General features: G+C 44.5%; 1 long non-coding RNA gene across 2 annotated transcripts in view; it reads right to left on the bottom strand.

The window, feature by feature from the left end:
• Positions 1 to 24627, bottom strand: part of LOC118148776 (uncharacterized) — a 125817-nt gene that overhangs the window by 98212 nt on the left and 2978 nt on the right. Inside the window, exon 2 of one of the 2 annotated variants that reach the window (XR_013528733.1) lies at positions 21708 to 22099. This is a non-coding gene — a long non-coding RNA (uncharacterized LOC118148776). Of the gene's footprint in view, positions 1 to 21318; positions 22100 to 24627 lie in introns of those variants that run through there. The other variant, XR_013528735.1, reaches the window with a different exon arrangement.

The following is a 24627-nucleotide window of genomic DNA, read 5'->3' as shown; positions in this document are numbered from 1 at the left end:
GAGCTTGAAATAGACACTCTCTAGTACTCATAAATGAGTCTACCGTGTCCTGTTATTCAAAATCCTATTACCAAAGGAAAAAAAATGAAGACTTAAAAAAAAATTCTAAGCCTCTGAAGGTCTACATGGTCTAATCAAATTGAGATGCCACATACAAATTTCCTTCCACCATGCCCCTGTCTCTCCCTCTCTCTGTCTCTCTCTCTTTCTCTCTCTCTCTCTCTCTCTCTCTCTACACACACACATGCACACACTCCCTTACCATTCACTCTCAAAGGACTTGGCACATAATTCTAACCAGTCAGCCTTCCATCCATCTCCCCACTCTTTTGGTCATGGCTGAAAAATATTGCCTGGGTCTTCTGGATGCAGCTGGAATAAATTCAGGTTGTAGCCTAGCCTGGCCTAAAGCTGCTGAAAATATGGAGGACAGCACAGCCTCAGGATGGTTCAGGGCTCTGAGCTATGTACAGTCTTTTCAATATGCAGAGCTGTTGCTTTACAATTTCCATTAACCCCTCCGAGGTTTGAGCCATCAGATTAATTCCCAGTTCCCTGAGGAATGCTGACCTTTATTAAACCCATTAGACCCTTTCCTTTTGGGGTTCAATTCTGTGTGTATGAAAAACACTCAATGTCTTCATAGCCCTATTCAATTTACTATGTGCTTCTTAAGCCAGGAAAGTGAAAAAGAGTTTCCACATTGTAAAAAATCCAAAGCGCCCTTCCCCAAACACCTTTCAGGGCAAACAAATTCAACATTTAAATTTGGTGGAAAAGTGGGGAAAAGAAGATATAATTAGAAGAAATCATGCGTGACCCATGTATAATCATGGTATTTTACACACAAATGATAATATGCATGACTTTGTAAGTATTTACTTAATCAAACTGTTAAAAATAAAAACTCTATAGGGAGGTGGCGGGGGAAAAAAAAACTATATACTGGCCAGGTCAGTGGCTCACACCTGTGATCCCAACACTTTGGGAGGCTGAAGCAGGCAGATCACCTGAGGTCAGGAGTTCAAGACCAGCCTGGCCAACATGGCAAAGTCCATCTCTACTAAAAACACAAAAATTGCCATGCAGGCGCTGTCCTGAATCCCACCTGCCTGTCCTCTCGTATCCCAATCTTGGAGCCCCCAGGGCATCTCGGGGACCCTTAGGGATACCTGAAGCACAGACTGAAACTCCTTGAACTAAGATTTAAATCCTCACCAAATCCCAAGTTTCATATTCTCATTGCCAAGTTCAGCCGTCATCATCCCAATCACCATCTTAGGATGCCCTGCGGTTTTAAACAGTTCAAATATAGAATGGAAAAATGTCTAGGACAAAAAATTATAATGATACTTCACTTGGGGTAACGACACATGACCCAGTTCTTCCACCACACAGCACTGAAGCATGGGGAAGCAAGAAGCAACAGAAGTGACCCCATTTCACAGGGGGCTATAGTAGACTGTGAGGATTGGACACGTGGCAGCAGGTCACCCAGGAAGGCACTGGAGAAGTAATAATCCAGATCTCCACTCAGAGCATTTCGTATACACATGGGATCAACCCATTGCCCACCTGCAGCTGGTCCCTAGGAAAGGATGCAAAGATGCAGGTGAGTCTTCAGGGGAAGTCGTCAGCCACTAGGCAACAGTCAGCTCTGAGTTTGAGTAGCTCCAGCGACCATGGGCAAAGCCTTCAAATGTCTGGGAATCCCTAATCCCTGCAGAGTCTCTACAGCTTCCACAGTCCTCAGTCAAAAACTCAATTTAAGGAAGTGTCCGCAGGCTTCATTGCCTGTTCCATTAGGCAGACAATCTCCTGCTGGACCTAATGAGGAAAGACAGCAACTTGTCTCTTCCTTCAAGAGATATTGAATGCTTACCATGTGCCCTGAAATGCACCAGGAATTAAGCAATAAATAAGACAAATATATTCCTGCAATGTCACTAAATCCAACAGGCATTTATCAGTCTTTATTTTATGGAACTGTTCAGTGTTTGGCACGATTGACCACCCCCTTCTTGGAGCACTTGCTTCCCGAGGCTTCTACTGATGAACTCTGGTTTTTCACCTACCCCTTACATCTTTCTGCTTCTCCTGTGCAGCCTCATCCTTCTCTGCTTGGTCCAAGACTCCATGCTAGCATTTTAGGTGCTCTCTTCCTCTCACTTTAGACAAGGAGTTTTAAGTGGGGGTCCCCAGGACTCTGGGTTGCGGGGTGGCAGTAAACATGAATGTGAAGACAGCTACTTTGTTATTTTCATTCACCTCCTCCTGAAATTTAGCAACTCCTTTGATTATGAATGCAGGGAACAAATTCCAGCAGGATTAGCAGGACGTGTGACTTTCCAATAATGACGCCAGCTATCTTCATCCTACACAACACTTGCTGTGGAGGTCTCAAAATATACACTCACCACTGCTTTGAAATTATAGTAATTGTAAGAACTTCCGCTGTATAATGGCATTTAAGGAGTTAATACAGAAGCATACGTACTTTCACACCACAAATTTATTTGTGACATTTGATAACTATATTTCAGTGCAATTAGTTTCCCCTCTTATCCTATGCATTTCATTTTTTAAAACACTGGCATCCCTAGACTGCCAAAGGAGTCCAAAGCACCAAAAAACAAATGGCGAGTTACTTCCCAGGGAATCTTATTTTTGACAGTGGCTTCAGTTGTCACTAACTCACCTAGGAGTATTTCAGCTTACACCTCTCCTCTGAACTGCAAACCTCTATATCCAACTGCCCGCACAAGATCAATCTTTGAATATCTCAAAGTTCTTTCAAACTCAACATGTCCACAGTTGAATTCATGACAGCCCCTTCCCAAACTCCTCACCTGGTGGAGAGGACTCTGGGTGGTCTAGCCCAGCCTCGCGCTCTCCAGGTGGCTCCTTACTCTCCACCCTCCAGCCTCTCCTTTCAGTCCTCTATACCCCACTCTGCCTCCCTCCAAGGTATGCTCACAGCTGCCTCACCACACCGTTCCCTCGCTCTCAGCCTCTTCCTAGTGAACAGTTACTCTCCATGTCTAGGCACTCAGCAAAGCCTTCCCTGGCCTCCTCGCTGTCTCAATCTGCCTCATTAGGGAGGCTTACAATGCCGCGCACCCGCTCTTTCCTGGAACTTACCTACACTGCAATTTTACTTTCGCTTTGGTAGTTACTAGGTAATGTGGGTCTCTGATTATAAATTCCTTGAGGGCAGGAGCAGGGTCTATTTGTATCCACCGCTGTATCTCCAGCACCTTAGGACAATGACTAGCACATGCCTGCTGTCTTCGTCCATTTTATGTTGCTATAAAAGAATACCTGAGACTGGATAATTTTTTTTTTTTTTTTTTTGAGATGGAGTTTCGCTCTTGTTACCCAGGCTGGAGTGCAATGGCGCGATCTCGGCTCACCGCAACCTCCACCTCCTGGGTTCAGGCAATTCTCCTGCCTCAGCCTCCTGAGTAGCTGGGATTACAGGCACGCGCCACCATGCCCAGCTAATTTTTTGTATTTTTAGTAGAGATGGGGTTTCACCATGTTGACCAGGATAGTCTCAATCTCTTGACCTGATCCACCCGCCTTGGCTTCCCAAAGTGCTGGGATTACAGGCCTGAGCCACCGCGCTGGGCCGAGACTGGATAATTTATAAAGAAAAGAGGTTTATTTGGTTCACAGTTCTGCAGGCTGTATAAGAAGCATGGCACCAGCCTCTTGTGTCACCTGTGCAGGCATCACATGACAAAAGGAAGCAAGGTGGAGGTGGGAGGTGCCAGGATCTTTTAACAACCAGTTCTCGTGGAAACTAATAGAGAAGTAACTCACCCCAAGGGAGGACATTAATCTACTCATGAGGGACCTGCCTCCAAGACCCAAACCCTTCCTCCTAGGCCCCATCTCCCACCACCACCACACTGGAGATGGTGTTGAATGTTGAAACTTGTTGGGGACAGACAAATCATATCCAAACAATAGCAACTGGCATTCAATATTCATCTGTTAAATAGATGACATAATGAATTAACTTGTTAAAGTCCGTGGAGTCGAGGAAAAGATACATGTTAAAGCAATACTCAGAATAATGGTTATTTCATTGCAATGGTCATAAGTGCTACCGAGAAAAGAAACATGTGTCCTGAGAATGTATAATTGGAGAACCCCATCTCAGTAGTCCAGATTAATCAATAGACATTTCCCCAAAGAAATAACATCTGAGCTGAGACCTGGGGGATGAGCAGCCGCTGAAGGGACCAAGGAGAAGCAGATAGCACAGCCTCTGTCCTGTCAGACCTTGACACTCTAGTTGGAAAAAAAGATGGAATTCAAGGAGACTGGACCCCAACTGGAGTAATGAGGAGACACTGGGGTTGCCCTGTCAAAGCAGCCTCCCCTGCAGTGTGGGGGCCTTTCCAGCTGGAATCTTTCCTGATTACATGACTGTCCTGCTTAATACTCCATGGTTCTGTATGTGGCAAACAAGGCCCTTCAAGGCTGCGGCCTAAATGTGGACTCCACTTCCCTCACTCTGACCTTCCACCAGGAAAGGATGATGGTTATAAGCATCAGCTCCACCTCAAAGCTGCCTGGGAGCAAATCTCAGCCCCACCAGTTACGAGCTATCTTTCTGGGCATCACTTAACCGTTCCCTGCTTTCCTCATCTGCAAAGTAGAGATAAAATTGTACAGACTTGAATGCTGTGAGAATTAACTAAAATAATGTTCAGCACCGTGTTTGGCACTTAGTAAGTGTGCAGAAAGCATTAACTACAATCATTCGATTCTGGCTATTATCATTACCATTATTCTGGACGTTGAAGTCCAACAAACCTGCTCTACTCCTTATTAACCACTTATGAACGTGAATTTCAGGTAAGTCACTCAAGCTCCCTGTGCCCCAGTTCCCGAACTATGAAATGGGATAAGGACATTCCCCGGCACTTGGTAAATGAGCAATGCATTTTAGCATTTTAGCCAGGAGTCACATGCACTGTGGTAGTTGTCAAAGTATGTCATGCTCTTTGGCACCTCTGACTTTCCTGTTTAAAATGCCCTTGTCCATCTACCAAGCATCCATTCATTGTAGGGAACCTGCCTACACCCCTCTTTTCTAGAAGCTTCCCTGATACACATGGTAGCCCAACCACCCTCTCCTGGGTACAGCTGCTATCAAGGGTATAAGGCCTGTAATCTTTCTAACTTTGCCCATATCTCTTTGGATTAAGGGTAACTGCTTACACATCTGATCTCCATGAGTTTCCCAGACACCTCTGGACCCGCAGAGCTCAGCACAGGGCCAGAATCACAGCAGATGTTTGTAACACTGAACCTACTCAGCAGCAGGACGTCCTTGACTCATAGTAAGGCTACTGCTGCAGACTGCAAAGCTCCTCAGACACATGTGTCCCTAAGAAAGGTGGGGAGACACTGAGACCTCAGAGAGGCAGTCCCCGTGCTCTTGACATCTTCCATCAATCCTACCCACTTACTTTCCTCAGCCTTCCTTATACTTCCTTCCATTTTTTGTACCAGAAAGCAAACTGGAAGCCCTAAAGAAGTAAGAGCCTCTGCAGCTAAGGACATGCCTTCAGGACTTTTCTGCTAAGTGGCCTGAGTTTGCAGGTTTCCTGAGGCCCTAGCCCAATCCTTAATGAGTTGGCAGGAAAAGATTTCTCATCCCAGCTTGCTGCTCCTGCCTGAGTCAAAAAATACTAAATGACATCTTTCTGCTCCAAAAGGAAGGAGGGTCACACTGAGTCTGTCACATTAGATAACATACCAGCAGGCTGGGACTTGTGTGAACCTGCATGTACCTTCCTGTCTCCTGCTCTCCTGGTAATTGGCCAGGACTCTCCAAGCAGGCCCTTTTCCCTGTACTAATGGCCTCACAGCCTGGCACCACCAATGGCTTTGTGCACTCTACCCAGTGCTGCCTGCAAATCCTCTCAGGGCTCTCCTCAGTCATTAACTCAATGTTTCACATGTCCTAACGGACTCTGTGTGGTGGACCTGAACACCTGTCCTGTCAACTGTCTCCATCAGGGCTGTTGTGTGTGGGTGGGAAGGACAGCCTTGGTGGGAAAGGATGTTCTCTATTTTCCTTTAAAAATCTGACATAAAATAAACTTCCCACTCATTCATTTATTCATGTTTTAAAAATATATTGAGCCAGGCGCAGGGACTCATACCTGTAATCCCATCATTTTGGGATGCCAAGGCAGATGGATCACTTGAGGTCAGGAGTTCAAGACCAGCCTGGCCAACATGGTGAAACCCCATGTCTACTAAAAATACAAAAATTAGCTGGGCGTGATGGTGGGTGCCTATAATCCCAACTACTTGGGAGGCTGAGGCAGGAGAATCACTTGAACCCAAGAAGCAGAGGTTGTAGTGAGCTGAGATTTTACCACTGTACTCCAGGCTGGGCAACAGAGCAAGATTCTGTCTCAAAAAAAAAAAAATGTATTGAACACTCACTTCATGCCAAGTTCCATGCTAGGTGTTCGGCTCCCAGTAAGCAAAGCAGACATGGTCCCTGTTGTAAGAGACAACAGGGTGGTGGAGCCAGATTTGAATTGAGGGATGACAGAGTGAAAGCTTAATGATGCTCTGTAATCGCTGTTACAATGTCCAGAGTGATAGGGTTATGGCCTGCACTACAGGACAAGAGGCCCAGCCTGGGTCTGAGGCTGGGGTTTTGCAGAGGGCTTGCTTTTTGCACATTCAACAGATGGAATGCATCTGATGAAGAATCAGGGAGTAATAATGCCTGACAAAGCAGGAGGAGAATGGGGAAGGACAGAATTAGGAGCACTTTACAGGAAACAGTGTGTGCAAATGCCCCATGCTGAGAAAGAGCACATGAGCTCTGAGAAGGAGCACATGAGCACTGAGAAGGAGCAGAGCTCAGTGAAGACAGTGATGGGCTCAAGGTGAGTCTGGAGAGACAGACAAGGCCAGATGGTCCCTGGAGAGCAGCAGTTGTTATTACACGAGGACAACAGTACATATAAAAATGACGATAGGATCTAGTCATTGCCGTTGTATCATGACACCTCTGCATTCTAGCATGAGCCTTTGATACTGTCACACAGAGGCAGAGGGATATGGCAGTTTCAGATAGAAGTGCGGGGTCAGCAGGGGCCATGCCTTGGTGTATGCACAGGTGCATGATTAGCAGCCTTCCCCCCTCACACACCTAACTCAGCTAGTAGGGAAGCTGAGAGCTCTGCAGCTGGTTATAGGCCAATAGCTGGGAAAGGATCTAGAAGGAGAGCCATCCAGGTTCTGAAGAGTCACCCCTGCTGTGGAACCCACCAACAGGCCCTCTAAGTGTAAAAACAGGGCATGTGAGTACAGCAGCGGACCATCAGAACCTGCCTGATTACAACTCCAGGGGAATCAGGCCCCAGGAAGCAGGACTAGGAGAGGATGCCAGGTGATCTGAAAAACTCAAGTCTCGTGGAAGCCAGGTGCAAGCCTAGAGAGTGTCGTCTCCGTAAATTTTGCCCCTACGAGTAGAAGTGGCATGAATGATAATCACAAAAATTGGGAGGAAAAAAGCAACCATGAATATAAATAAATTCTCATTGGTAAGGATTTCTTTCAAAAGAGATGAATAGACAGGAGATTCATTCCCTCACTCATTCATTTTTTCAGCTAATATTCATTGGGTATTTACAATACTGGGATCGCTAGCAGTACATTGGCATTAAACTATATCATATAGCAATAAAAACATGCAAACTGCTGATACATAAAAGAACATGAGCCGGCGCGGTGGCTCACACCTATAATCCCAGCACTTTGGGAGGCCGAGGCAGGTGGATCACGAGGTCAAGAGATTGAGACCATCCCGGTCAACATGGTGAAACCCTGTCTCTACTAAACATACAAAAAAATTAGCTGGGCATGGTGGCACGTGCCTGTAGTCCCGGCTACTTGGAAGGCTGAGGCAGAAGAATTGCTTGAACCCAGGAGGCGGAGGTTGTGGTGAGCCAAGATCGCACCATTGCACTCCAGCCTGGGTAACAAGAGCAAAACTCCGTCTCAAAAAAAAAAGAACATGAATGAATTTCATGGACATGATGAGTTAAGGAAGCCAGACACAAAAGTTCACCATGCTGGCCAGGCTGGTCTCAAACTCCTAACTTCAAGTGACCAGCCTACCTTGGCCTCCCGAAGTGCTGGGATTACAGGCGTGACCCGCTGCTCCCAGCCATCTTCTCACACATTGTTCCTTCCCTTGCCTTACCTGCCTATTAGAATGTCTTCATATAGTCACTCACCAAATATTTACTGAGCACTGACTGGATGTCTGTTAGGCACCCCTAATCTTGCTTCAAGACTCCATTAATCAGTACCTCATAGGAGCATCTCCCAGGTCTCTGAGCCCCAACACATTGTAGAATAATCCATGACTCTCATTCCCATGTCACAGATCTGTTTCCATAAAGAACCTCTCCCTTCCAGACTGGGAACTTCTGTAGCACAGCGCTAGGCCCCTCCTAACCCTGTGACTTCAGTACCTGGCACTGATATGAGGAAGGAGTGACTGGGCACAAGAGGACTGAGCAATAGAGAAGAGAAGACAGACACTGAAGCCTGTAACTCAAGGCTGAAATGACAGATTCCACGCAGGTCCTAAGAAAGGGCTCCTGGACACCAGAGGATGGAGAGGCCACAGAGACCAAAATGTGCCATCCCTACATCCTAGACACTGTGCAAACTCAAGATTATAACAGGGCTTAGCTCCAGTGAGAGTCACCCCTTTCATACCTAAAAGAATTATAGCTGTACAGACAGAGCAGAGCAGAGTACAATGCACTAAAAAACAAACAAACAAAAGCAGGCCAATCCTCCTTATAAATATCACTGCAAAAACAATATTAGCAAACAGCATCCAGATACAAATCTAAAAATTAAAACAACATAGCCAAGTGGAGTTTATTCCAGGAAAGCAAAGATGGTTTGATATTAAGAAATCTATTAAAATAATCCAAAAAATAATTTGACCATCTCCAGAGGTGCTTAAAAAGCATCTAACAAAACTATCTTCTTGAGGACAATTTCATTTAATTAAAATAGGACTATTTCAGAGACCTGTAGAAACTGTTAGGTGTCTCCCGTATGCATCCTTTCCTTGTATAGGAATCAAATACCTGAATACTATATGAGCACTTGGCTGCCTGGAATAAAAACTGTATTCTCCCAGCTAAGTGTAAGCATGTAACTAACTTCTAGACAATGGGATATAAGCAGAAATGGTATGTGCAACTTCCTCGACATAGACTTAAAAGAAGAGAGAATGTCTATTTTATTCCCTTCCCTTCTTCCTGATGGTGGGAAAGTGGCACAGCTCCTAGTGCTGGAACAGCCATCTTGGACCACAAGTGGAAACTGAACACTGAAGATGGCTGAACAACAATGAACCCTAATGTAAACAGAATTTGGTGCTTCAAGTAACAAAGCCTAAAAAGTGATATTATCCAGTACAATAAGGGAGACAGCAGATGGCAAAGACATAGACATGGGTACTTGTCTAAGCCGCATGTTTGCACATTTTAACGTCTCTGAAAATGATCTGCATCCTAAAGCTAAGAGCATCTTACAATTGCCATAGGCCACTTTTTCTATTTTAACATTTTTGAGTAAGATATATCTAACAATTACTAACATCTTACATGAAATATAGTATCACAGGCTGATAATCTGGTGACTCTTACTCCATACAAAGCTCATGGGTGAGCTAAACCCTCACAGGTTATAGGTATAGGTATCTTGAAGACAAACGACCTGCCAATGGAGGCTGAAGCATTAGGAGAAAATCTCAGTTCAGGTGGGCATCAGCTTCCTTTGTGTTTTCTTTCACACAATTCTACAAGAGAGATGACCTCAATCTAGAGCCAGCCCGTCAGAAACAGATGGAAGGGAAAATAATTTTGCGAAGAGAGGTACTCTGTGGCTGAAAAGCTAAGTTGACTTATAGTGCAGTATTTTTATGGCCATGGACAATAAAAGACAAGGAAGAAAGTTCCCTTGTGCAGAGGCAGGGTCTTTCATAGATAATGAACAGGGCATTTTTCCCCAAGAACAGAAACAGGGGATCCAAGTGGTCCAGCCATGAAATGTATTCTATAGCCAGAAAAGGGAATCTTTGCCACAAGAGCTCACTGTCATCTCTGCCATGGACTGATGTCTGCCACACTTCTCATTTTCCCTTTCAGCATGGGAGTTGCTATTGTGACTGTCCTGTGTCCACTGAGAGACTGTATGTCAGCCCTGTTGTGACTAGATAACTTTCCTTTTAGTTTAAAGATCACCAGACCAAGACAGTGGCTCATGTCTCTAATCTTAGTGCTTTGGAAGTATGAGGCAGGAGGATTGCCTGAGGCAAGGAGTTTGAGACCAGCCCATACAGTATAGTGAGACCCTCTCGGTACAAAAAAAAAAAAAAAGTAAAAAGTAACCAGGCATGGTAGTGTGCCTGCAGTCCTAGCTACTTGGGAGGCTGAGGCGGGAGGATCGCTGGAGCCCAGGAGTACCAGGCTCCAGGGAACTATGATCACACCACTGCACTCTGACCTAGGTGACAGACCAAGACCCTGTCTCTAAACTAATAATAATAATAAACCAAGGGAAGCCTATTTAGACTTCATGGACAGAACTGGCCTTTGGTCAGAGGCAAGACCCAAATGGAACTCCCCTTGAGGCAGGAATAAATGTGTTCCATGTAGAAAAAAAGTAGATACTCAGCTACCCTAAGGAGGTGGTTATAGCAGACGCTGCTAATGATAGATGCTCTGTTGATGTGAGAGATATAAGTGTCTCAATCTTTTAAACAAGCCTCACGTTTAATGGGAAAACACAAGAAGCACTCTGTTAAAGTCAAGAAGAAAAGAAGAATGTCCACCATTGCCCTTATTATTCAACATGATTCTGGAAATTCTATCCAATGAAGTCAACGATAGATAGAAATATAAAGTACAAAAAAAGCGAGGTGAAGACAAAGTCAGGAGTATTTGTAGCTGATACGATTATTAACCAATTAAAGTCCAAGAGAATAAAATGAAAGTCTATCATAAACAATAAAACATTTCATGGGTTAGAGGGATAGGAAATTAATATAGAGAATTGAATAGCCAGTTAGAAGATAACATAGAGGAAAACATCTCATTTGTAATAACCAAAAATGATAAAATACATAGAAATAAACCTAAGACACATAAAATCTATGTGAAGAAAACCTTAAATCACCCCTGAAGGATGTATAAAAAAGACCTGTATTAATAACAAGGTGTACCATATTCTTAAATAGAAAAACCCTTTACATGAACAAAGAAAGCTTTTTAACAAACATCTCATTTTAAAAAGTAATTTAAGATATTACAATATGTTACCATATTATAGTAATTAAATTAATATGGCAGGACACATAAAAGAATAAATATATCAAAGGAACAGAATGTAAAGCCCACAAAGAGACCCACATGAGTATGTATAAATAGATAAACACATAGCATATGGCCAACGTTATACTCTGAGTCAGTAAGAAATGGGGATTTTTTTTCAACAAAATAATGTTTGGAAAACTAAATAACCGATAGCAAGGCCACCGCATTACAAATACTTTTTTTCCTAATTTGTTGGGTTTTTTACTTTCCATATGGTGTTTTTCACAACCCAGGTTTTTTTTTTTAATTTCCGTTTTTGTTTTATGTAGTCAAATATGACAACTGGGTTTGTATAATTCTTAGAAAAGTCTTGCCCATTTTGAGATTAAAATAATTCTTTCATTTTCTACTAATAGTTTATGACTTTGTTTTTTAAATGCCTAAGTCTTTGATCTACCTGGAACTTATTTTAATGAAAAATGTGAGGGAAGGCCAAGTTTGTTTCTCCTAGTGTGATTTCACAGAGAACCAAGCTGTGTTCAGAAAGAAAAGAAATCCCCTTCCTCTGATTCTAGGACAAGAACGTAGAACCAGATGACTTTACCGTTCTTGGCATTAGAAAAGGACTTACTGCAAGCAATCAAACAGCCAGCACTGGACAGGGCCCCTGTCTTCAGCACCAGCCCTGGGCATCTGCACAACGAAATGTGTACCTGTCAGTGATCCTGCATTGCCTCTAAGATAAAGGTCAAGGACAGGCTGAAGGCACTTGGGTCCTGCCCTGCTTTTCACTCCAATCTCACTGTGGCTTGCTCTCTAACCTCAGTATCTGGGACAAAATGCTTTATGGTTCCTGGATTTCACTCTCACCACAGTCCTTGACTAACTCATTTTTCAAAACTAAACTTTGCCATTAGTACTGGAAGCCTTGCTTTACACAAGACACACACACACACACACACAACACATTCCTTACCCACATCCCACCCCCTGGGCTGTGAGTACATGTTCTCAAACCCCTTCACACCCACTATGACCAAAACCGAAACCACATTCCACATTGTGCTTTTCTGTTGTGTATCTTTCCTGCTAGACTCCAAACAAATGTATCTGCTGCCTATGCTATCCCTTCACTTGTGCAGAGGGCTGCTGAATAAATGGTTCCTGAATGACTAAAGATCTTCTAAACCTGTTCCTTTAGTAAGTATTTTTAGCAAGATCATCAAGAAGAATATGATATTCATGGCACTGATACATGTAATGTCCAAAAAATGCAAATTATAAATGCTTAATTTCCAACAGACCCAATTGTCAGCCAGCCACTCTGGTATACAACAGTATGGTAGATTTGTTTTGCAAAAACGGCCCAAATTATTCTCCTTCCTATATCAACATCTCTTTCCAATGTGACTTTGCGGATCCTTCCATCCAGAGGTGGAATCTATGTCGTTGCTTGGGTCTGATCCTGGGACTAGCTTTGACCAATGAAGCATGGCAGAAGAGACATTTTGCCAGTTTTGAGCCCAGGCCTCAGGAATCCTTGCATGTTTTTGCTTGTTTTCTTGGAACTCTGTCCCATCATATGAAAAGCTGAAGCTGGCCTTCTGGTAGATGAAATACCCATGGTGAGTTATCCCTCCCACGCCCACAAAATTCAAAAGCAGATTGCCTAACTGATCAGTAGCAGACCACAGACACATGATTGATGCTAGCCAAGGCCATGAGAATCACCCAGCTGGTGCCAGCACAAATTAGCAACCCACGGTGTCATCCCAGGGATGCAGGGATAGTTTAACACATGCAAGTCAATAAATGTGATACATCACATAAACGGAATTAAAAACAAAAACAAAATAATCACCTCAATAGATACAGAAAAGCACTCAATAAAATCCAATATCCCATATGATTAAAAAAAAAAAAAAAAAAACCTCAACAAACTAGGCATAGAAGGGACTTACCTCAAAATAAGAAAAGTCATAGATGACAAACCCACATCATACTGAATGGGGAAAATTTGAAAGCATCTCCCAACAACCAGAACAAGACAAAAATGCCTACTTTGACCACTTCTATTCAACATATAGTGAAAGTCTTAGCCAGAGCAATTAAACAGGAGAAATAAATAAAGGGCATCCAAACTGCATGAGAGAGGAAGTCAGACAACCACCGTTACATGGTCATATACCTAGAAAACCCTAAGGACACCTCCAAAGGACCCCCAGATTTTATAAATGAATTCAGTAAAGTCTCAAGTTACAAAATCAATGTATGCAAATCAGTAGCTGTACACCAACAACAAACCAGGGGAGACTCAAATCAAGAACTCAATCCCTTTTACGACAGCTGCAAACAAGATAGAATACCTAGGAATATATTTAATCAAGGAGCTGAAATATCTCTACAAGGAGAACTACAAAATACTGCTGAAATAAATCATGGCTGGCACAACTAAATGAAAACACATCCCATGCTCATGGAGTAGAAGAATCAATATCGTGAAAATGATTATACTGCCAGAAGCAATCTACAGATTCAGTGCAATTCCTATCAAAATACCAACATCATTTTTCACAGAATTAGAAAAAACAATCCTGAAATTTATCTGGAACCAAAGAAAAAGCCCAAACAGCAAAAGAAATCATAAGCATGAAGAACAAATCTGAAGGCATCACATTACTGGACTTCAAATTATACTACAAGGCTCTAGTTAGCAAAAGAGCATGGTACTGGTACAAAAGTAGATACACAGACCAGGGGAACAGAATTGAGAACCCAGAAATACAGCCAAATACTTAGAACCAACCGATCTTTGGCAAAGCACACAAAAACAAAAATTGGGAAAAGGACACCCTATTTAATAAATGGTGCTGGTGAGTCTCATGCCCCTTCCAAAGATGAAAAGGATTGGGTATTAATGAAAGAAGGAGAAGTAGTAGCTGAGAGTTAAGAAATAAATAAGTGGGCTAATAATTGAAGAAAACGCAATGTTATATTAACAATTCAAGAGTCTCAGAGCAGGAAATGATACTGTCTCTTTGCTCATTATTCCAGCAGATACCTGTAAGGGTGATGGTGTATATTTATCAAGGTCACTCTTGCTTTTGGATCCTGACAAGATTGAGAGGAAACTTACAAATGTGAGTGGTCTCATCCTGGGAAACATTAATACAAGATGTTAGACCAAACTAGTTATTAATGATGATGACAGGTAGATAGATGATAGATAGATAGATATAAAAGATCCATGGTTAAAAATCAGGGTGGCCTGTGGTGTTATGATATATATTGATTTTCATCCACAATTCTACAGTTCTGGCTCATAACTCCCATAACCCTTGTTGCAGTCTTTTGTCAGAATGCTGGGAGTGTCAGGCCTCTGACCTTCTCCCGCCCTCCTTTCACCTGCCCCAAGGTAAGACTCTAATATTCCCCACCTTTCAGATTGTAGGTGTTAAGATTCTCCCATGAGAGGGTCACACACTGTCCTCTGCAGGACAGGAATGCTGAAGTAATGCAGCTTCCATAAAAACTCAAGGACCTGAGAGGGTTCAGTGAGCTTCTGGAGAGCTGAACATGTGGAGGTTCCTGGAGCGGGGCCCACCCAGGGAGAGCATGAAGCTCCACATCCCTTCCCCTGTACTTCACCCCACGCATCTCTTCATCTGTATCCTTCGAAATATCCTTTATAATACACTGGTAAATGAAATAAATAAATATATATATATATATAAATAAATAAATAGCGCTGGGAAATTTAATAAATGGTGTTGGGAAAACTGGCTAGCCATGAGCAGAAAGCAGAAACTGGACCCTTTCCTGACATCTTACACTAAAATTAACTCCAGATGGATTAAAGACTTAATGGATTAAAGACCTGGCACCATAAAAACCCTAGAAGAATATCTAGGCAAAACCATTCAGGGCATAGGAGTAGGCAAGGACTTCATGACTAAAACACCAAAAGCGTTAGCAACAAAAGCCAAGGTAGACAAATGGGACCTAATCAAACTCCACAGCTTCTGCACGGCAAAAGAAACAGTCACTAGAGTGAATCAGCAACCAACAGAATGGGAAAAAATTTTTGCAGTTTACCCATCTGACAAAGAGCTGATATCCAGAATTTACAAAGAACTCTAACAGATTTACAGGAAAAAAACAAACAAGCCCATTCAAAAACGGGCAAAGGATATGAACAGACACTTTACAAAAGAAGACATACATGAGGCCAACAAACATATGAAAAAATGCTCATCATCACTGGTCAATAGAGAGATGCAAATCAAAACCACATTGAGATACCATCTCACACCAGTTAGAATGGCGATCATTAAAAAATCTGGAGACAACAGATGCTGGAGAGGATGTGGAGAAAAAGGAACACTTTTACACTGCTGGTGGGAGTGTAAATTAGTTCAACCATTGTGGAAGACAGTGTGGCAATTCCTCAAGGCCTTAGAAATAGAAATTCCATTTGACCCAGCAATCCTATTACTGGGTATATATCCAAAGAACTATAAATCGTTCTACTGTAAGGACACATGCACAGGAATGTTCATTGCAGCACTGTTTACAATAGAAAAGACCTGGAACCAACCCAAATGCCCATCGATGATAGACTGGACTGGGAAAATGTGGCACATATACACCATGGAATATTATGCAACAATCAAAAATGATGAGTTCGTGTCCTTTGTAGGGACATGGATGAATCTGGAGAACATCATTCTCAGCAAACTGACACAAGAACAGAAAATGAAATACCACATATTCTCACTCATAGGTGGGTGATGAACAATGAGAACACATGGACACAGGGAAGGGAGTACTAAACACTGGGGTCTATTGGGGGGAATAGGGGAGGGACAGCGGGAAGGGGGGGAGCTGGGGAGGGATAGCCTGGGGAGAAATGCCAAATGTGGGTGAAGGGGAGGAAGGCAGCAAAACACACTGCCATGTGTGTACCTATGCAACTATCTTGCACGTTCTGCACATGTACCCCAAAACCTAAAATGCAATTTAAAAAAAATAAATAAAATAAAATAAAAATGAAACTGGATTCCTATCTCATCTTACACAAAAATCAACTCAAGATCGAGCAAAGACTTACTTAAATTGAAGACCTGAAACCACAAAAGTTCCAGAAGATAACCTACAAAAAACTCTGCGGGACATTGGCCTTGGGAAAGAATTAATGACTAAGACCCTAAGAGCAAATGCAATGAAAGCAAAACAAATAAATGGGGCCTAATTAAACTAAAAAGCTCCTATACCACAAAAGGAATAATCAGAGTCAACAGACAACCCACAGAGTGGGAGAAAATATTTGCAAACTATACATTCCACAAAGGACTAATACCAAGAATTTATAAGGAACTCAAACAAATCATCAAAAAAAAAAAACAAATAATCCCATCAAAAAGTGGGTAAATGACATGAATAGACATTTCTCAAAGGAAGATGTACAAACAGCCGACAAACATGAAAAAATGCTCATCACTGATCTTCAGGGAAATGCAAATTAGAACCACGAGATACCACCTTACTCCTGCAAGAACGGCCACGACTAAAATGTCGAAAAACAATAGATGTTGGTGTGGGTGTGGTGAAACGGGAACACTCACACACTGCTGGTGAGAATACAAATAGTGCAACCTCTGTGGAAAACAGTATGAAGATTCCTTAAAGAACTAAAACTAGGGCCGGGCGCGGTGGCTCACACCTGTAATCCCAGCACTTTGGGAGGCCGAGGCGGGTGGATCATGAGGTCAAGAGATCGAGACCATCCTGGTCAACATGGTGAAACCCCGTCTCTACTAAAAATACAAAAAATTAGCTGGGCATGGTGGCACGTGCCTGTAGTCCCAGCTACTCAGGAGGCTGAGGCAGGAGAATTGCCTGAACCCAGGAGGCGGAGGTTGCAGTGAGCCGAGATCGCACCATTGCACTCCAGCCTAGGTAACAAACAAGAGCAAAACTCCGTCTCAAAAAAAAAAAGAACTAAAAGTAGAAATACTATTCAATCTAGCAACCCTACTATCCAGTATGTACCCAAAGGAAAAGAAGTCACTGTATCAAAGACACTTGCATGCATAAGTTTATTACAGCACAACTCACAATTGCAAAGAAATGGAATCAATGTAAGTGACTATTCAACAATGATAAAGAAAATATATACACACCATGGAAAACTACTCAGCTATAAGGAAGCACAAAATAATGTCTTTTGCAGCAGCTTGGATAGAGCTGGAGGCGATTATTCTTCCCACCACCCCCCCACCACCGCCCCACTGGCTGCAAAGGAGAGGAGGCCATTATTCTCAGTGAAGTCACTCAGGAATGGAAAACCAAACACCATATGCTCTCACTTATAAGCGGAGCTATGTTATGAGTATGTGAAGACACACAGAGCAAGATAATGGACTTTGGAGACTCAGAGGAGGGAGGGCAGGGCGCGGTGAGGGATAAATCAACTACTCATTGGGTGCAGTGTTCACTACTCAGGTAAAGGGTGCACTGAAATCTGACTTCACCGCTGTATAATTTATGTATGTAACAAAAAAAAAAACACTTATACCCCAAAGGCAATTGAAATTTTTAAAACTATATTAATTTAAAAAATTATCAACCCACAGAATTATGGGCTAAATGAATTGCTTCTTTTCAGTCACTATGCTTTAGAATGGCTTGTTACACAGCAAAAACGTATTCGTAAAACTGGTTAATAAATTGTTGCACAGGCCAGGCACAGGGGCTCAAACCTGTTCCAGCACTTTGGGAGGTTAAGGCGGGAGGATGCCTTGAGCCCAGGAGTTTGAGACCAGTCTAGACAACATGGTGAGATCCTGTCTTTTCAAAATAAATAAATACATAAAAACGAATTGTGGCAGCAAGATTGCTTGAGCCCAGGAGTTTGAGACCAGCTTGTGTAACATACTTAGACTCCCATCTCTACAAAAAGAAACTGTTTTAACTAAGAAAATAGTTACATTTCTTCCATATCAGTTAATAAATATTCCCTACCAATCTCTCAACCACCAACACTCTACAGTCCAAGAACAAATGAATTAATGTCAGGTCCTCTGTTTCTATAGCCCGGAGTATTCTGATTGATCAATATGAATATTACTTGTTAAATATTTTTTAAATTACCACTGGTCAAAGGGGAATGACTAAGCCAATTATGACATATCAAAACATATAGTTACTAAAAATAGCTACATGAACTGTATGTTTATTAAATCATGCCTACATAATAATGTTAAATGGAAAAGAACAGATCACAATCAACTGATATGCATTCATTGTAATAACACTAAATGCCTATGTGCACACTGACAAAGATGAGAATTGAAATTATAGTACCAAAAACTTGGTGGTGTTTTTTTCTCTGTTCTTATATTATTTTAGTGCATAGAAGAAAAACAACTGTAATTTTTCCAAGTAGAATGTATTTAGAAACTTTTCTTCCTGGAATTGGGAATCTCAGAGCAAAGCCCTAATCTTGAATATAATGCATTAAGAAAAAAATGTTTAGCTGCCTATAGGCAATAGGTCTTAAATGCACATTTAAATTTCTGTTTTTAAAAGCTAAAAATTTGCAATGTGAAAACAAAATCAGTGTGCTCTACATTAGATCACGTTCATGTAGGCTAATATTTATTCATCTGTAAATAGCTTTGCTTAATCAGCTCCTGTTCCCCAAACCAACAGGGAAATAAATCTTGTTTTTGCCAAATCAGCTCCCAGATTTTTGTGATGCAAAAGCTATACAATGAGTATTGCAGACATTGCTAGCTTCTTGCACGTATCTATTCTTCCCTTATCTATTAACAGGGCCTTATTTTCTTTTTCAGTTTTCAAGGTGACCAGTAATACTTGCCTTCCCAGGCTCCCTTGCAGTTAGCAATGGCCACGTGACCATCTCTGGTCAATGAGATGTAGGTAGAATTCTGTCTGGGGCTTCCAGAAAAGCAACCGTTTTTTGATGTAAAGAGACCATTCAGTAGGCACATATCTTTTGCTTTTGGCCATTCCCCCTCATCTAACCTGGAATGTAAGCATGATACCCAGAGGTGCAGCAGCCACCTGTGAGATGGCCACTCGCCCTAAATGGCAGAGCAGAAAACCAGAAAGAGCTGCTGGCTGTGGAGCCCCTTCCTATGGACTTCTTGTCTGGGGAGAGATAATAAATCTCTAACTTATTTTAGCCACTGTAATGAGATTTCTGTAACTTGCGGCCAGACACAACACTGGCAGATAAAAGAGGAGCGATGGTGCTGAGAGACAGCAAGAAGGCAGGGAGAGTATGCGTAGAGAGGCCAGGTCAATCGATTTAATAAAGAACTAGACGAGGAAGGAAGAAGCAAGGGAAAAATCAGCTCCAGACTGTGGTTAGTGGAGCAGCTTGGGTGGTGGCACAAGAGACCATCTCGAGGAGCTGAGGAGTAGAGACAAGGGACTCTGAAAAGTGTAAACTGTGGCTGGTGAATCTTATCCCCTCAAAGTTCCACAGAGTCATGCAGCAAACAGAGTTCCTCCTCAAGCACTTCTGGCTGCTGGATTTTGTTTTGTTCCTGTCTATGGAGAACTCTGCGGAGACTGAGCCATGTGGAGCCCACAGGTTCACTGGGGTTTTAGAACTAATTTGGGAAAGTTACAGATGACAAGGACAAGGGCTGCTCAAGTGAAAAGGGCAGAAACAAGGAAGCAGCGGATGTGAGTTCAAGTCCTCATTCTTTCACAATCTGCTGTGAAGATTTTTTTTTTTTTTTTTTTTTATTGAGACGGAGTTTCGCTCTTGTTACCCAGGCTGGAGTGCAATGGCGCAATCTCGGCTCACCGCAACCTCCGCCTCCTGGGTTCAAGCAATTCTCCTGCCTCAGCCTCCTGAGTAGCTGGGATTACAGGCATGCACCACCGTGCCCAGCTAATTTTTTGTATTTTGAGTAGAGACGGGGTTTCAACATGTTGACCAGGATGGTCTCGATCTCTTGACCTCGTGATCCACCCGCCTCGGCCTCCCAAAGTGCTGGGATTACAGGCTTGAGCCACTGCGCCCGGCCAGCTGTGAAGATTAAGCAAGCACTTTGTCACATCTTGCTTCAGGTGATCTTTCATAAAAGAAGGAGGGCAGACCAAATGTGCCATAAGAACCCTGTCAGCTCTGTGACTATCATATTCTAAAAGCGACCTTAAGGGAAGGCTATCTGGACTCCTAGAAGCATATCCCTTCCTCAGGCAGCTTTTCTTCTTGTCTTTGATGGCAATATATGGGCGCACGAGGGTGGGGTTTGCATGGAAAAAGAGGTCCAATTCAGTAACCAATATTCCAGTTCAATAAACATCTGCTGATCACCTGCTCCGAGCTAAGCACTCAGATGAATGTGGCCCAAGGGTTTCATCTGAGCTCCTTAGCAAGCCCCCGAGGCCACCAACATAGGGCCCTGTCTGACTCCTCGGCCCTACAGCCCCTGGTTCTCACACAGACCCTTACTGCTGGTGTCTCTCAGCCTGCTGAGATACTCAGTACCTCCCCAGGCCTAGTCCAGATACCCCTTCTTGCCTGATATGCCCATATCTTTTTGACATTTTGATCTGGGAAACTCCTACTCATCCTTCAGTGCCCAGAGGTGGAGGGGTGGTGGGGAAGAAGCCTGAGAGCTTTCAGCTGGTAGCTGGCCTCATCTCTATCTGCTAGACGGTGTTGTTCCCATCATGAACACAAAAAAGGTTATAGTAGCAGTCGAGAACTTCAGTAAGACAAAAACCAGGCCACTCCATAATGAGACCCGAACAGAGGTGAAAACAAAGACCCTGTGCAGTCACCAGCCTGACCAAACCCCCCTCTCTAGGATAACACGAGTTGCTATTGATACCTCTCACCCCAGTACGAGTATGCTAGTGCTAGCATAAGATGCTCACTCACCAAACTGCCCCACTTTCTGAGAGCACCAATCCAGAACAGAGCCCAACTTCGCTGTACTCTTCCCCAAACTGCTAACTCCCTCTTATCCAGACATCCACGGTTCTCTGCGGCATTCACTCTCCTTTGGTGTAGCCAGTTACGAACACAATCTTAACTGCAGGTATTTCCCTGGTGGCCTCTGGCACGTGGTCATTGATGATCTTTTCCACTCTGATCTTCAGTCCATCAGAGCAACACTTCTCTCTGCTGTATTCCTGTGTCGCCTGTACACACGTCCAGCTTCCTTGAATCCCTTTTGGCACGACACTCTTTTGCAACACTTCTCACTCCTTACTGCACTTCCTGGTAACCATGACTCTCTACCTCTCTCACCTGTGATGTTTACTCACCAGTGACAGGGTCCACGTCTTAACGTTTCCTTATCACTTCCTTCCAGCACTAGCCCAGGGCCTGCACGGAGTAGGTCCCCAGGATGTCTTTGTCAAATAAATGCCCAAGACTCCACATCACAAAGCAGCATGGGTGGGCGCTGAGAATCTCAATTCCCGGCACCAATTGGTTCATAACTCTCTTTCCTTCACAGCTCACGTGGAACTGCAGGATGAGCATATTAGAAAGCTGTTCTTCATCAGCACTTCATGCGGCTTCTCATTTCTGCCTCATGTGCTGTTCTTAAATTTGCAAAGTTGTCATCACTGTTGATTATCCAGTGAGGCCACCTCTGTGACTCCGACATCCCCTGATGGCGCCAGGCCTTTTTATTGAAAACAGAGGACTGCAACTGCAGGCACATAACAGGAACACGAGTTAATGAGTTGATAACACCAAGATCCTTCATGAGAGGGAAGAAAGGAAGCATCCCAGGGTTTAAATACCTCCATAAAACATCCACAAACAGGACTCTGGGAGGCTGTCGGGAGCCTATGGTTTCTGTTTAACAAGCACAATTAGCACTTTTAGGAAGCAGCCTTTTGGGGATAAGTATGTCCTGAAGTGTACCCTTTCATTCCTTTTTCATTTTAAACACCTTGGCTTAAAGGCGACCAGCACTTCCTTGCCCTGCAGCAACAGGGCAGCAACAGGGCACCATCCCTGGCTACCATCCTATCCCATCTTCAAAGGTGCTATGGAAGAAACTGCAGCTGCTTTCATCAAGAAAAATGTGATTTTTCTCAGTTTTACCGAATGTGAAGCAACGTTTTTTTTTAAGTGGCCAAAAATAACAGAAGTTTTTTGTTTTGTTTTTTTTTTCTCCAGAATGGTTCCCTGGGATGACAAGGGCAGTCCAGACCCATTCACTGAAGCTTCAAATGAAACTTCACATCCACTCCTGTGTCCTCCCTCACTCTGCAGCCCCCACTCCTAGTACCTCACTCGCGTCAGCATAGAATTTAGGGTCATGGAAAAATATACAGGAACAAGGCACCCAGCTGGCTCTGAAAACAGAAAAGAAACAGCTCTCCTTCTTCACAGTTGAGAGGAGCTTTAAATATAACAAAATGACCTTTTTTTTTCCAAAAAAAATCAATTCTACCAGCCACAGGAAGGGTTGTAAACCAGATGCCACTTCTATGGTTTAAGAAACATGTAACCTGGAGAATCACCTCAATTTTGTCACCTATAAAGCAAGGTTCCATTACCCAACCCCAACGTCAAAAGGGTGTTAGAAGAAATATTCATACAATATGTTTAAAGTGCCTGTGGTTTCACAGAGAAAAAAATGGAGTCTGAGGCAAGACTATGAAATCAAGTGTGGGTATGTTCATAAATAAGTGAAACAAGTTCCGAGACCGCAAGCAGAAATCGATCTTGCTGCTTAGAATCCAGCACAGCCAGGACTGACCCAGGCCGGGGAAGCACCAGGGCCTCTGGGAGCACAGCCAGGACTGACCCAGGCCGGGGAAGCAGCAGGGCCTCTGGGAGCACAGCCAGGACTGACCCAGGCCCTCTGGGAGCACAGCCAGGACTGACCCAGGCCGGGGAAGCACCAGGGCCCTGTGGGAGCACAGCCAGGACTGACCCAGGCCGGGGAAGCAGCAGGGCCTCTGGGAGCACAGCCAGGACTGACCCAGGCCCTCTGGGAGCACAGCCAGGACTGACCCAGGCCCTCTGGGAGCACCAGCGCCCTCTGGGAGCACAGCCAGGACTGACCCAGGCCGGGGAAGCACCAGCGCCCTCTGGGAGCACAGCCAGGACTGACCCAGGCCCTCTGGGAGCACAGCCAGGACTGACCCAGGCCCTCTGGGAGCACAGCCAGGACTGACCCAGGCCGGGGAAGCAGCAGGGCCTCTGGGAGCACAGCCAGGACTGACCCAGGCCGGGGAAGCACCAGGGCCCTCTGGGAGCACAGCCAGGACTGACCCAGGCCGGGGAAGCACCAGGGCTCTCTGGGAGCACAGCCAGGACTGACCCAGGCTGGGGAAGCAGCAGGGCCTCTGGGAGCACAGCCAGGACTGACCCAGGCCCTCTGGGAGCACAGCCAGGACTGACCCAGGCCCTCTGGGAGCACAGCCAGGACTGACCCAGGCCCTCTGGGAGCACAGCCAGGACTGACCCAGGCCCTCTGGGAGCACAGCCAGGACTGACCCAGGCCCTCTGGGAGCACAGCCAGGACTGACCCAGGCCGGGGAAGCACCAGGGCCTCTGGGAGCACAGCCAGGACTGACCCAGGCCCTCTGGGAGCACAGCCAGGACTGACCCAGGCCGGGGAAGCACCAGGGCCTCTGGGAGCACAGCCAGGACTGACCCAGGCCCTCTGGGAGCACAGCCAGGACTGACCCAGGCCCTCTGGGAGCACAGCCAGGACTGACCCAGGCCCTCTGGGAGCACAGCCAGGACTGACCCAGGCCCTCTGGGAGCACAGCCAGGACTGACCCAGGCCCTCTGGGAGCACAGCCAGGACTGACCCAGGCCCTCTGGGAGCACAGCCAGGACTGACCCAGGCCGGGGAAGCAGCAGGGCTCTCTGGGAGCACAGCCAGGACTGACCCAGGCCGGGGAAGCAGCAGGGCCCTCTGGGAGCACAGCCAGGAGTCCTGCAGAGTTGGAATCAGGCACACACCTTGTGCTTGAAGTTGGCAGTACCATGGTGGTCACAGCAAGGATGGCCTCCAAGGAGTCAGAGAGAAGCGCTGGTCCCCTACCTTATCACCACTCACTGCCAGAGCCCGCCACCACCACACTGCTACCCCCACGGCTCCATCACCACCACCACCAACTACTCCATAATCATGTTCCAGCCTACACTACCACCAGCTCCCTCCTCACTTCAACAACCCCTCATTATCGTTCCATCAACCACACCAACACC

This window comes from Callithrix jacchus, chromosome 17, assembly GCF_049354715.1.
Source record: "Callithrix jacchus isolate 240 chromosome 17, calJac240_pri, whole genome shotgun sequence".
In the NCBI taxonomy this organism is placed as follows: Eukaryota; Metazoa; Chordata; class Mammalia; order Primates; family Cebidae; genus Callithrix; species Callithrix jacchus.
This window is presented reverse-complemented; position numbering and strand designations above follow the sequence as displayed.